The following is a 14,977-nucleotide window of genomic DNA, read 5'->3' as shown; positions in this document are numbered from 1 at the left end:
ATTTCATTGTGGGCAAAAAACGATCGTTTTCAACTTAGCAGTCATCAGCGCAATAAGAAGCTCCTCTTTTAAATAACACAATACTTTAGGAACTTTGTTAAGCCATCGTTGCTGCAGTAATGGTACAGTGGCTGAGAAGACAGCCCAGACAGTGTGACTGTCAAAACCATAGCAACCAATTGTTTTCCAGAGGCGTCCTGCAGCTTGTTTCAACAGTTCAGTTATAAACATCAAAAACAGGGGTTGTGATGTTATACCTATGAGTGCAGATAAGTAAGAAAGAAAAGACACAAGTCAATAATATGTCAAATTTATATTACTTTTCTTTTCTTTTTTAAATTTTTTCCTAACAAAACATATTGTGATCAATCCTTTACTGGCTACGCTACTGACAAGTCTGTTCCAAAGTCAAATTTGAGTAGTTTAGAAAAGCATGTGTGATCTCACTATGTACAAATCAGATTTCTTATGTTTTTAGTTATTACATAAGTGCATGAAGGAGTTATTTCATGATAAATTCATTTTTTAGGCAGATGTACCTACTTTTCCAAAACTTGCCTCCCTAATTCAATTTCAGTCACTGATTTCCTACATTTACCACAATGCCTTTCACAGAAAGTGGACCTGATCTTTCTAGTCCATAACAACGTTCCACTTCTGGGATTGCTCTGTTGCCAACAGCATTTCCCCTGGATTGCACTCCTTTAGGTCCGTTACCTTAGGCTTTCTTTGTGTTGGAATTTTAAACTCCGGTCTATTTATAGGGACTATGGGTCATCTTTTCTCAGATTGCTGCAGGGTCAGTTCAGACAGCTAGCTGGACAACATTTGAACGTACACACCTTCCACCAAAACAAGGTTTGTTTTGCAGAGTTGCCGTTGTGATCACAATTGTGATTGGTTTGAAGAAACGTCAATGAATGCCAATGGAGGAAGGAATATGCAATGCGAGACTATGATCTTATTGCATTCAGCTGTCAGCAATAGAGCTCAACACAAGCTGTGAGGTTTCTGCTCTTGTAAAAGCTAGAAGTCCGAATTAAATCAAACCTTGTTTTAAGAAAAACACGCTTAGATCGTGATCTTATGGAGAAATACTACACCACCCACAACGTTAAGCGTAACAGCGATGTGGCCGATTGGTCCAACGCGCTGTTACCATGGAAACTCTTACCATACCTGCCAAACCACGAATGGCTTAAATTCTATGATAGTTTCTGTAGCTGTCTTGTACTATTGCCCTTTTTGTCCTTTAGAGATAGTTTTTCTTGCCAAATCAAATGTTTTATGTTCACGATTCCTCTCGTTTGGCTTGGTTCCAGACGTAAAACTCTTTACACATTTCCGGAACCAGTTAAAAAAGTGGGGGTCACTGTTATTTCACTTTATATACAGCTGCAGGGGGCAGTAGCGTTAGTTCTAATGATTACAGCAGCAGGGCAAGTGATTCTCCGGTCCAGGGAAAGTGGAAGTCAAGCCCTCGACTCGGAACATGTCTCAGGGCTGTGTTTCATGCTGCATCACTCTGTGGAGACATTCTATGGCATCTTCTTCTCTGGTGTCTTTTTTACTGTGTTGTTGTTGAAATTTGCTGCAAAAAGATGATAGAGGCCATCAGTCTTTGATTCTGGAGGAATGACACCCAAACCTGACATTTGCTGGTGATGCTAAGATGGATGCAAAATAAAATGCATCAAAGCTGTGCTTGAAATATCTCAGGGTCTGACTATGTTTGGTCGGGAAGAAAAACACAGATATGAAACTACAGTGGTAAAGAAACAGTTTACAGTCACAGGCAAAACCAGTACTTATACTTTTGATACTTTACGGTAAGTGCATATAGTTAAAAGTACTTAAGTAAAAAAAAAAAATAGGATAAAGTGGTCATGACAGGCATTACATGTGTGACCAGCCGAAGAGAAGAAACAAAGGCCGGAGTCTAAACAACTTCTTTCCTCAACAGTTTTTAGCTCCTTCACTAACAAGTGACACGTATGGCAAAAGTAATTAGGGTACATGATCTCAATTCTGCTAATAAAGACTGTCTGCAGAGGGTATTTAGACGTCAGTGGGATTAGGGAGATCTTTGTCATGTAGATCTCTGGAATGCCCCTGGCATCTGAGATAAAATGAAGACGAATCCTTAGTAGAGGAAGAAGAATAAAACGGAGGGAAGGGAGTGGAGGACACAGAGCTCTCAGCTAATGACAGGGCTACACTGCATCACTGCACTGACTAATGAGCACTCCAACAAGGGTGAGCTTAAAGACCAGTGCGTGTGTGTGTGTGTGTGCGTTTGTGTCCGGCGTGCATGCACATGTGTGTGGAAATGGTGTGGTATGTGAATCGTGGAAAACTTCCAAAGGGAAATAAAGGAAGAGAGAAAGAAAACAAAAGGAGGGAGCGTGTCTCTCCGAGCTGGAGATCCACAGTGCGTGATAACCGAGGAAGCTCTTAATAATTCACATGATATTGATTTAGTTACCTTACTTACTCCCACGCCTCAGGAGAGAAAGCCCACCTGTAGGTTGAAGTCGTCGTCGTCCCCCCCCCCCCCCCCCCCCCCCCCCCCCCCCCCCCCCCCCCCCCCCCCCCCCCCATGCGGGATACAGTGCATAGCCAAGACTCCCATAATGAACTGCAATCAGCTTGATATCCTCAAATAGCAGGAGTCTTCAAACTGCCCTGTCATTAAGGGGATGATAAGTATGTGTACGTGGAAGCAATCATTTGTAATGTTATACTTATATGAATAAATAAATATTAATAAAAGGGGTTTCATGATATCTTTGTGTGTGGAAGAAGATAATTAAATGTTGTAGCGTAACAAAGAAAACTAACTCAACTCAGTCTCAACTCTACTGGCTGAATATTCATCATCTGTTCTTTATCCTGTTTCATAATTCCAACTCAAGCCCAGTTGAATTGGCCTAGTGAAAACCTCTCCCTCGCACCCGGCTACAGTTTAAGGAGGAATTAAAAAGGCATCATTTGACTGGAGTATTAACTGCTCCTTATTTCATCCACTCATTAACCGCACAGTAAGACATCAGGCATGAGTTTTTCAAATGTAACAGAAATGAAGCGTGCCGTGATGTGGACTTTGTTTCCTGATATTTATCGCCACCTTGAGGGCATGCTGGGAAAAGACCTTTTTCCACACAAAAAGATCATTCTAACAAGATAAATAGCTTCTCAGAGGGTACCTCAATCCAAGGTTGGATTTGGCAACGGTAAAGGTAACACTCTAGATGTTATGAATGCTGCACAATGTAGGCTTTTAATGCTATTTAGAGGGGAGTCAAACAAGCCGCTGTAATGATAATACCAAATGAATTCATGGAGAATTAAAGGACTATTGCGTACATTTCACTCAGAGAAGATGCAGGTTTAGCCCTCCAAGCACTATAACCTGAGAGCTAGTTGACTAGGTATAAAGCACAGATTTTAGTGGGCATTAGTAGGATCTGAGTAGCAGAAAATTTTACTTTTAAATGTTTAGGGTTATTTTAATGTAATAATGAATAGAGTGCTAGAATAACTAAATTAATTTGCCTTTGGACAGCATAGTAAATATTGGGTGTATGTGTTTGATACTGCAAATGATAAAACTGATTATAAGATTGAATTTGTTCATTACAATAATCTATATATTAAGTTATTCAAAATGTATACCACTAATCTAACAACTTTATATTATACTATATGCATATCGTAGATATTCAATTATACACATTTTTTAGATGCACTGAAGAAAGTGTTCCATCATGATATTCCCAAATATCCTTAAGGTGTAATTCCAGATCCTAAATCTATGTGTTACAAGTGTTACTTGTGACCATGACATGTTACTGTAGGCCTTTTCCCTCTCACAAACTATATACTGTATGTTGAACTTTGCACATCCCTCAAATATTTTTGCACCCCCCTGCACTAATCCATGCAGCCTCCTTTTTCTTTCTATGTTAATTGTTTCTGTATTTTATTATTTTTTGTTTGTTTATTTCATATTAATGTTTTACTTTGTTTATATGTATGCACCAAACCTAGTTAGTGAAACTTATCTGGCAATACATCTTTCGGATTCTGATTTTTCAGAAGATAGTTTGCATGTTACAGCAGGAGAAGTATTCCTAATTCAGGGGTTCTGGTGTTGTGCATGCTGGCTCAAATAGATGGCTCGCTTAAATAGAACACAGCCATTGTTAGTGGAGTTGGTTTCACAGGTGCTCCTACTGCTCTGGCAAGTCTACATGACTGCTGTGAGAAAAGGTGTTTGGTGGTTGAAACCTGATCCTCCCTCACACAATTTAGTATTTAAAAAAAAAAAACTATAATTATATTATTATTATTATAATAATAATAGTATGATTAAAACACTATAGGAACTGTGAGATGGAACTAATTTTTTGTTAATGTGTTTATTTTTTGGGTTACGTAATGTATCTGGTTTCTTTGAATTTCTTTTGAAAGCAAAAAGATGTAAGAACAGCTATAAGTGGGTATAATGATCCCAACAATAATAAAACATCCTCAGTTGATAGAATAATTAATTAACACATGGATAACTCTAAAAATATTGATTTGTTCATGAAGCTAGAGAGAATGTTCAGTAACTATTAGAAGGACCGGTTTTATGGTCCTAATTCATGATATTCCCAAAGATAACCTCATCTTCCCTCATATGAAGAGCTATAGATAATTCGAGGAGTATAGCTACCTTCCTTGGTTGCCAGCGGTACAGTACCAGTTGTTCCCTGAGCACACACGGACCTCCGCCTGCTCCAGATATTTAACGTGCTTCTGTAGTGATATCCTTCTGATTTGAAGCTACTTTCACAGCTTTTGCTTATTCCACATTTGTGTTACTTGTGGACATTTAGTTGCTTTATATATAGATTAAAAAATACAATGAAATTGTTTCTGAGCTGTTACAATTTTAAATTGAACAACATCTGGGAGTGGATGTCATGTCAATTACTGGTTTAGTAGTTGTTTATTAAACTTTAGTTTTTGGGAAAATAACTGTTGTTCAAATAATTTTATTTAGGTACGTCTGAAAACATGTCTGGATGGAATCTTAAAATTCTTATGTAGGCTTTGTAGGCAGATGGTAATTGGCTTAGAAAAAAAATGTTGTGGATTGTAAAATGGTGTACCAGTGTATAAGATGCTGAAATCAAAAGTTATAAATACCTAAATATATGTATTTGTTCCAAATGTTCGGTTTCAGAACAAATTAGTTCAAATGTGGTGTGTTGTTGCAAGATGGCAGTTTGTTAACCATTTATGCAGAAGGAGTGCCATCTGCTGGTACTAATTGCTAAAAGGTTTATCTTATATTCCATTTAGCTTATTTTTATCTTCTATTTTCATGTGAATCACTTGAAGTCATAAGCGTGTCTTGCTACATAGCCATGCGTTTCTTTTACATCTCGTTTAAATGATGTACAGTGGCCACATCGTCATTTAAATTCTGACCAAGCAAATGCTGAGAGATGCTGAGATGTGATGCTGAAAGCAGCTAATGTTAAGACAAGTTTCATAGTCTTGTGCTAGTATTAGATTCACTGTGTGTTTTGTTTGTTTTTGAGCTGAACCATTGATACATTTTGTCTGACATGCAAAAAATATATATATTTTGCCTTTGTTCTATTTCTGCAACTAACATCATAACATATCACTTTTTACAGGATTCATGGCTGTGCAAAATAACTGTACTAGATCACATGACATTCAGGGTGCAACAGTTTCCCTAGTTGATGTGACTGTCAGTCAGCGGGTTAATGGAACTGTGTACTGGTGAATCGTGCACTATACTCTGCCTAAGTGGGGGTTGTAATTTGATGAATATGGGTGTTTTATTGATATAGTCAGACAGGCTGAAAGGAAACTTGGCCATTCTCTCCTTATAGAGTTTCCATAGTACAGTAGATGCATTAATATTTAAAAGGCAATGTAGCAGAGATTGTGTCAATGCTTTCCATTTGCACTTTACCTGCGTTATGTTACACAGATGTACAACTTTCTATAAAGCAGGTGTTCAAAATCTCAAAACTTAAGACGGACTAAAATGAAAACTTCTCATATCTATTAAGTTGTTGAAATAAGTCTCTCCTGTAGTGCACTGCTGAGCTCTCTAGCTTTCTCATTAGGAGAATCCCAACGAAACCAAAACAACACAACGTTGCATGCCAGAGACCAGCTCGGGCGCCTTTCACCTACGTCTCCAAACCTGAGCCGTTTCCATTAGCCTGAAAGTGACTCCTGCCACCTCAGATCAATGGAAAGAGATCGCCCATGTGAGAGTTTGATTGACAGCTTTGCTTTGGGGCTCTTCAAATCGAGCCAAGGCTGAAAATAGAGATGTTACAACATGTAACATAGTAAGCCTATAGCCCATATTAACTTTCCCGACATGGGAAGAATGAGTCAAGCTGGTCCTGCAGCCTAGAAAACATAGTTTGTTCATTTTCCAAGTGAAAAGAAACTGTAATGTTAGAGAAGGTCACTTAAGTCTGTATGTGTCTAACTGCCTCAGAAAAGAGTTTTTCCCTTAATTACGTCACCAATAAAGAAAATGTTTGTTCAAGTTGAGTAAAATTAAAAAAGAATTTAAGAAAAAGAATATTCACTTGATCACCAAATGTGTATTGCAGCTGAAGAAATGCAACATTTCACCCTGTTGTGGAAGCATTTTTTCCTAAAAACTACAGGACCCAGATTTTGAAGCACATTGCTTCGCCTTTTTTTTTTTTTTTTAACACGTCAAAGCATTTATTTGTGAGCTTTTGTAGGAGTACGGCCAGTCTTGTGTTTGAGTTTGAAGTTGATATGGGAAGACGACATGCTCATAAGTGGTCTACCTAATAGCCTAACAGATGCAGCCTGTGTATATAAACCTTTACTGTAAGAGGAGGTGGATGGGCTGGAACAGGCGTTGATACCTGTAAAGCTCCCTAGTGTGACCAATGGGTTTTTCTGAGCTCAGCTGCTTTTGAGAGGAGGAAAAAAAAGCTGCACAGCATCTCCTAAGAGGCTCTCTGGAATCGAGCTTGAAGGGTTGGAGATAGAGTGAACTAACAGGGCACTTAGTCGCTATCTGTGGCTAAACAGGCCTACTCTCTCCTTCTCATTCTCAGCAGAATGCTGCGCTAGGATGTCTGAAGGGAGCTCAGACCACCGCTCATCCTCTAAGTGGTTTAGATCTCTCCAGACATGACAAGGCCTCTCATCTTAAGAGTCCTGGTCGGGGTCTGCAGACACACACACACAGTGTGTGTGTGTGTGTGTGTGTGTGTGTGTGTGTGTGTGTGTGTGTGTGAGAGAGAGAGAGATTCGGTCTGAGTAATGGAGAAAAGGAAACAAACAGAGGGGCATATTACTCTCAGTTGGCCAAGTTCCCTCTTCCAGTTTCATTCTGATCTTGCTCTCTTTAATTGTTTTATAGTTAATGACAGCAAGCGATACTCGCCTACACTGGCAGCAGGCCCCGGCCAACATCAGGTTTAATTTGAAAAAGGTGCTGTAAATGATTGATCGAGACACAAGTCATATCGTGAAATCAAGCTGTGACCTTACAGCCGAGATCAACCGACACCTGTGGTAGTGTGTTTGTGCAGTCTGGCCTTTGAGCTTACGTGAAAGCTGTGGCTCTTCTTTCAGATTGTGTTCCCCCCTGAGAACAAGACTTGTAAATGATCGCGATCAATCAAATCAGGACGATGAGGACCAGGATCGGATGTGTCTGACTCCTTTCAGAACTTTTTCACAGTGCTGTTCGCTGCCTCGCAAAACTGTCTGCTGATATTTCACTTTAAGTTTCAAGGCATCTAGGTGAAAAAGTAACTTCAAGCAATAGTTTCAGGGAAATGTGCTTATTCACTTCATTGTCAAGAGTTTGCTGAGAAGATTAATATCCCTCTTATTTCTGTCCCTTAAATGTGAAGCTACAGCCAGCAGCCATTTAGCTTACACATGGGGAACGAGCTAACCTGACTGTGTCCAAGGGTAAGGAATTCCGCACCTTCAGCACCTGTAAAGCTCACAGATTAACACGTCATATCTTGTTTTTTTTAATCTGTACAACAACCAAAGTATAAGTACATATAGAATATGTAATATGTAAATTAGGGCTCCTTGTGACTGTAATCTTCTGATCTTTCTGAAGCGAATAAGCACATTTCTATTAGTACCACTTTTTGCTCCTTCACTACATTTATCTGAAAGTTATTGTTCCTGTATTTACAAGTCAAAACATCGCATACATCGGATTAAGATTTAAAATGTAAAAATTAAAGTTACTTTTGAAAGTAACAATATTTACGTATTAATTATGGATTTTTATATTTTTCTTTTAACAATGTTAACATGTTAATTGAACTTTTCTGGGGAATAAAAAACAAACTATATCAGACATTTTTTTATTCCAGGCAGAGAATTTTCAACATGTCTAATAAGATGTCTGGAAGATATTTGTGGAGCCACAGTGCATAGTATGATTGATTTCTAATTTCAAACAGATGGAATTAGCAGTGACTGATGTCACACAGCGATACCAGACATATGATAGGTGTGTTTAAATGATATCTCCAACAGAGGGCGGTGTAAACGTATTGTTTTTCCATGAGATGAGATTTTATGAGCAACATATTTCTCTTATTACACTGAACAAAAGCTGGTGAATTCCTGTGTAACCACTGTGATTTTACATTCCCGTTCACCTGTAACGATTACAGCGCTCCCCTTCCAGCGGGATTACATTGTCTAACCAAGGCTTGGGTTTCACACTGCTGGCTTTTGCGTCATACATCCGATACCCTGACAACCACTTCACAAAATCTTTAGGGTTGTAGCACCATACAGTTTGTTCCTTCAACCACCCGGAGAGTACTTACTGCTGCTCCCATCACTGCAAAACCACAACACATTTTCTTTTAACTAAGCATTATCAGAAAATCTATTATACGCAAGTATTTTCACATCTGAAAATTCTTGAACTTATGTACAATAATTGCTCGGTGCAATATCTGTTAATTATTTACTGCTGCCACTTATATCAATACTGTTTTTTTTGTTCAGTTCATTTGCATTTACCTCAAGGTTTTCATTTACATTTGTGGTTGTTATTTTTATTATAAGTATGTGCCATTACAGCCGGTGTTTCCATCCACTCTTGCCTAAAGTCAAAGTAAAGTCATAGTATAATGTTGACACTGTACTTTATTTATGTTCACACTGCACTACAATATAATATGTACAACCCATTGTTTTAGAAACACACTTTTTAACCTAACCTCCCCTTAGTTCTTCATACCGTTTTCATTTCTCACTGGAGCTGTGTTATTTCATACACGTATTGACTCACTCTTTTCTTATTTTACCTTGAATTTGACTCTAACTGCAATTGAATTTCCCTGAGGCGATCAATAAAGTATTGTGATTACATTTCAAAAGGGTAACTAAGGTTGGGTAAAACAATTCAGGTGATTCCCCAGGTCTCCTTACAGCTACATAACGTTGAAGACTCTGAGGCCAGCTGATGACCAGAACTGAATCCTGCTGTCATTGTCTCAGTTTAGAGGACGCTTCTATAGTTTCCCTTGCCCTCCAAAGGCACAGGCTCCTGTTACACTGAGGCCATGTGAGAAGCACTGATGACGTCACACCATCAGCTGCTGACAACTCTGATTAATTGTGTTTAATTACATCATTATAACTTGAGTAAACTAAGAGTCTGTGTGAATGTCTTTGGTTACAGATTACTGGTTGTTTTTCACCATTATTTAACCAACACTGGTTCACAGTGGGTCTCCAAAATTAGGCAACAAATTGTTGCAGTGGAAGTATAATTTACAAGAAATTGTCCAGCCATCTGCTGCAGTTACCAAACAGCAGTATAATTGGTTCATTTAAATAAAAATCAGCTAAATGGACCAGATCTTTTGACTGCAGAGAGATTAGGTGTGAAATGGTGCTCAGAAGCATTGCATAGTTAAACATTTGATTCACTTTCTTGATGAGAGATGAAAAGATCATTGCCACTCTTATGTCTGTATATGCTAAATATACAGCTAGACCCAGGAGGCTGTTATGTACCTTAGCTTAGCAAAAAGACTGGAGGTAGAGGTCAACACATAACCTGACACTGTCCACAGTCAAAAAGAAAACCACCTCCTAGCACCTCTAATGCTCACTAATTAACATGTTGCGTCTCATTTGTTCAGTAATTAAAATGTTTGCTTTGTTATGGAGAGTTTTGTGCTGTACATATCTCTATTTCCATACTAAACAGACACATCAGTGGTATCAATTTTCTCTTTGAACTCTCAGTAAGAATAAAAATAAGCCCAAAATGTCAAACTATTTGTTAATTAGTGTTGATTTGTGTGATCACCTCTTGGGGTTTTGACTGTTGCGTTGTTTGTGCACTCACAGAGCCGATTAACTCTGATGGATGTGGATTTGTACTGGCTGAGTGTGTTCTCTCAGAATTTAACACTGACAAATAATGTTTTCAGATCTTTGGGCCCTGAGACACAGAAACAGAGGCAGGCAGGAACTAAAAGCATTGAACGTAGTCCCTAGTTACATTTTAAAGAGACATCCAGTAGCAATACTATAAATATCCCCGTAGATTAAAGCTACATTCTTTATTTAGCCCTTTATAGTGTCAATTAGCTGGCGGTAGCTATCCTAGAATAGGATTCTCAGTCAGCTGTCATCTGTCACTCGATACAGCTTGTCAATAAGCTAAATGTAGGAGCTTTTTGCAGTTATCTCTCAATGTCATTAGCCATAAATAGATGGAGGAGATTGGTCATTGGGCAACTTCACCTTGTATGACATCTTTTAAAATGTATTTCCTGTCAAGATGTGTGTGTTTGAGAGACCAGATGCAAATTTAGCTCTTGTATTTGGACTGTAGGGAGCAATGTGTCGACTCCCACAAGCTTTTGGTGGTAATTGGTGCGGCCGATGCCAGTGCACGTTCACTTGCAGTACTGTTGTGTCTGATCTAAAGTGATGTGGTGATGAGTGATTTTATATTACTGTATAGTGTAGGCCTGTCTCTCCCCTGAGAGCTGAACACTGCAGGAAATATATTTATGTGAAAAAATAATAACATCACCTGGCAACTTCTCACAACTCTTTGATCAACCGCAGTGGCCTGAAGGCAGTGAGAAGCTCAGGTAGCAAAGTGAACAGCAATTAACAGAGAGATGTAAATGTAAATAGCTATCTAAGTTCTTGGTACACAAGTGGATTGGGTCTTAAGGGATGGCAATGTTGTTCTTCCATTTTAGTCCAGACTGTAACATATCAAAAACTATTGGATGATTGCCATTCAGTTTGATACAGTACTGCCATAATCAGGTCAAATGTTTAGCTAATACTTTGGTTTAGATGCTTACACACTGAACTGAGGCAGTATGATAAATATTGTCTAATATACAGCAGCATGTGAGCATTAGTATGCTTACATTAACATTTATGGCTTAAAGGCTAACATCATAATTTAATTAGTTTTTGCTGAGGGTGGGCATGATTGTGACGGAGCACATGGCTGCCGCATGGAGCCAGGCTTCAGGCCTGTGTAGGCATGCAGTTCAATTAGTTCTGGAGGCATGAGGAACACCGGCGGGAGTAGGGTGGAAGCCGGTTGGATGCCCTCCGGAATGCTTTTTTTTTTTTTAAAGGTCATTAGGAAACTGTGCTTTTTTTTTATTTTTATTTTTATGCGATTGTCTTGACACTCATATCAATTTATTTTATTTTTGCAAAGTATTTTTTTTGTCTTAATTTAGTTAATTTTTATAATATTTAGCCTCATAAGCCTTATTTAGGGAACAATAAATACCTAATCTGAACATAATCATCTCGGACTCACCTGAAGTGTCTTTTTCCATTTGCTTGACTACTTGCTACATTTACCCCAAAGATCTTCAGTCAGCTGTCCAGCAAATTAGATTAGTTACTATTTGGCAGTATAGTAACTCATACTTGGAAGAACAGTAAGTAGTTGCAGAACTAGCTAATTATATAAATGCAGGAGCTTCATAATATCAGCTACCCTTTGTCATTCACCATGCTTCAGGACACTGCAGATAAAGAAAGAACTTTTGTAAGTTTGAACCAATTAGCTTAGACGGCTGCAGATATCCGATTCTTCCCGGGAGACTCAGATCCTCGCCCTTCACGGATCTCGCCGTACACTAATTCCTTGCCAGTGGAGGAGGCATGATGGGAAATCCCACAGAACCATTGCTGACCCTGTTGCTCCACTTAGACAAGCCATTAAGGCCAATTAAATCGGACTCTGGCTGCTCCCCGGCCTGACTGACTCAGGGAAACATAGAGTGACAAAGGGAGGAAGAGAAAATGAATGAAAAGGAAGATGGATGGATAAAAGGGGAAAGGACAAGTCAGAGGTTAAGATGTTGGTATGTGTGTCTGTTTTGTGTTTGCATTGTAGGGAGGTGGAGGTGGCAGGGAACACAATCCAGGGATGATCCTTCGAGCGATAGGGATAGGAGAAGTTGCCACGGCAACCCTGGCTCCTGATCCCCCAGACCGGCTTTAGCTGGCACAAAATGAGAGCAAGCGAGTAAGAGCGACAGACTGGAGGAGAGGGCAGTGGGGAGGAGAGAGAGCTGGAGGGCTGCCAGAGATTTTGAAAACGGTACTGGTAATAAACAAGAGGAATGGAGCCATTGCATCAGAAACCAGAGTTTCCAGAGGAATTACCTCTTCATAGTTAGACCATCTAAAACCATCAATCCACCATGAAGTGACAAGTCTGAACACACACACACACACATTTACAGAACATTTAAATTCCCAGTATAGGCCGGTGTGGAAGAACATACTGTAGACTTATAAGCTAATATAAGTATTGCTTATTTATGCTTTATTCTTATTTTTGTTATTTTATGCCAATGTGTTCCATTTTTATCATTTTTTATTTTTTTTATTGGTCAAACACCAAAAGGAAAAAGTTATTAGTTAGTGTCACGGTCCACTATAACTTTAACTTGACTAAGTGCAATGAATTGAATTGAATTACACTTAAAGCTTTTTCCAGCCCTGCCATTGCAATCTTTTTTTTTTGGGCTAGTTGTTTTTTGACTGGTACATCATATTTTAACTTATGTCAGTATTATTCAGTAACATTTTAACCTCAAATGTATGTTAGTGGTTCTCATCTGGGGGCCCTGAGATATCTATGAGGGCTTACAAGCTGATCAAAGGGGTGACATAGTTTGTTACACAAAGCTATTATTTTTAACTTTTTCTGTTTGTTATATTTCAGATTGTCTTTTTTCTCGGGAAATATTAGATACTTTCAGTTCTTTATAGCCTCTACAAACTCATGTGTGGTCATAAGTAGACATTGCTTCATTGTAAGGGGATACAAGGCCAAAGCTCTAAAGGCCACTAGTGGTTTAGGTGTTTTAATCATTAGTTTGTATTGGATGTTAACTCAAATCAAATCAATTTTGTATAAATGTGAGTATTTCACCCGGAAAGGATGAAACACTGCTTACCTACAGGATCTATCGGGGAATATACACTGTAACCACGAGAGCTATAAATATTAGAGAGCTTGATTTAGACCTACTACTGTACAGAGAAATACAAAGGTAGTATTTTTCTAATTTGTAGAGTAATTCAATAGGTAAACACAATCTAAAAATACCCCAGTCCTTGTGCTACTATACATTACTGTCAACAGTAATGTATAGTACACATTGTACTCAGAGTATGCAGCAGAATGATGCTCATTTTGTTGACAGCTGTATACCTTACAACTGTCTTGAATGCTATGACGTTAACATGTCATTTTTTGTTTCCAAGGCATGTTTATGGAGAAGAAAGCAGCTCACATTGTTCACTACACTGACTACAAAGGGGAACCAGGGGTGTGAACATTGCAAATTTTTACATTCATGACTATCCTTGTTTGATTTTATAGGAAGTAGGCTAGAATTAAGTTCTGTTGCCAAGTTAGCATTTTTCCTTAGATACAGAAGCCAACACGCTATTTTTGCCAGAAGATTATTCATGTTGTTTCTTCACTTATTTGTGATTCCGTAGCTGGGGAAAATCCAACTGCTCTCATAAATAGATGCAGTTGTCACCGTCTGTAATGGCCATCACTGCCCATGTTATTACACACTGTGGTGCATGATGAGTGCAAATCTCAGGTGTTAACGTGTTCACAAGACAAGCTGCGAGTGAGGAGAATACAGTGCGAGGTACTCTGTAACACAAACCCAATAAAACTAGTAGTATTTCAGCATAGGAGTACTGGAAGAATATCTGTGCTGTGCACTGTACTTAATGGGAACTTGGAGGCAAGATGGGCCAATTGAATGGCCAATGTCTGCCCTCGGGCCCTCACACCGGTTCATCTGGCAACGGTCTTAACTCCATAAAGTAGTTGAAATAGGTTAAAAAAATTACCATTTACCAAAATGGCCTCCGTCCAATGGGCTAAAACTCAAATCTTTTTTTTTTCCCAGGGCAGCCACACAGATACATACAGTCATACGCACTACCCCGAGTCACAGTCACTCCACTTTTGCACCTCGAGTGGACCAGTAAAGAGATGGGGACATTTGCAGGGTGATACATCTCTGGGATGACACCTCTCGATGGCGATGAGCTGTGCAGTCAGAGGCATTTAGTTGTGATGGTGACACTGACAGAAGACAAAGCCATGGGTTTACAGAGAGCCGCCGGTGGTATCTTAGAGTGACACGTGGGTTATCGTTGACACGCCAACACTGCATCCCCCCGCGCGTATTTCCCGTGAACTGCTGAGCTGAACTGTTCCTGAAAGATAGCAAGGCAGCAGATGAGGAAAGGTGAGACATTTATCTGTGGAAGGGGCCAGGGGACAAAGTTGGACAGGTGACAGCAGCAAAAACAAAAGTCCAACCAGCAACATTGGATAACTTTGTTGCCCTCATCA

This window comes from Etheostoma cragini, chromosome 24, assembly GCF_013103735.1.
Source record: "Etheostoma cragini isolate CJK2018 chromosome 24, CSU_Ecrag_1.0, whole genome shotgun sequence".
Lineage (NCBI taxonomy): Eukaryota > Metazoa > Chordata > Actinopteri > Perciformes > Percidae > Etheostoma > Etheostoma cragini.
Note: the sequence above shows the minus strand (reverse complement) of the source record.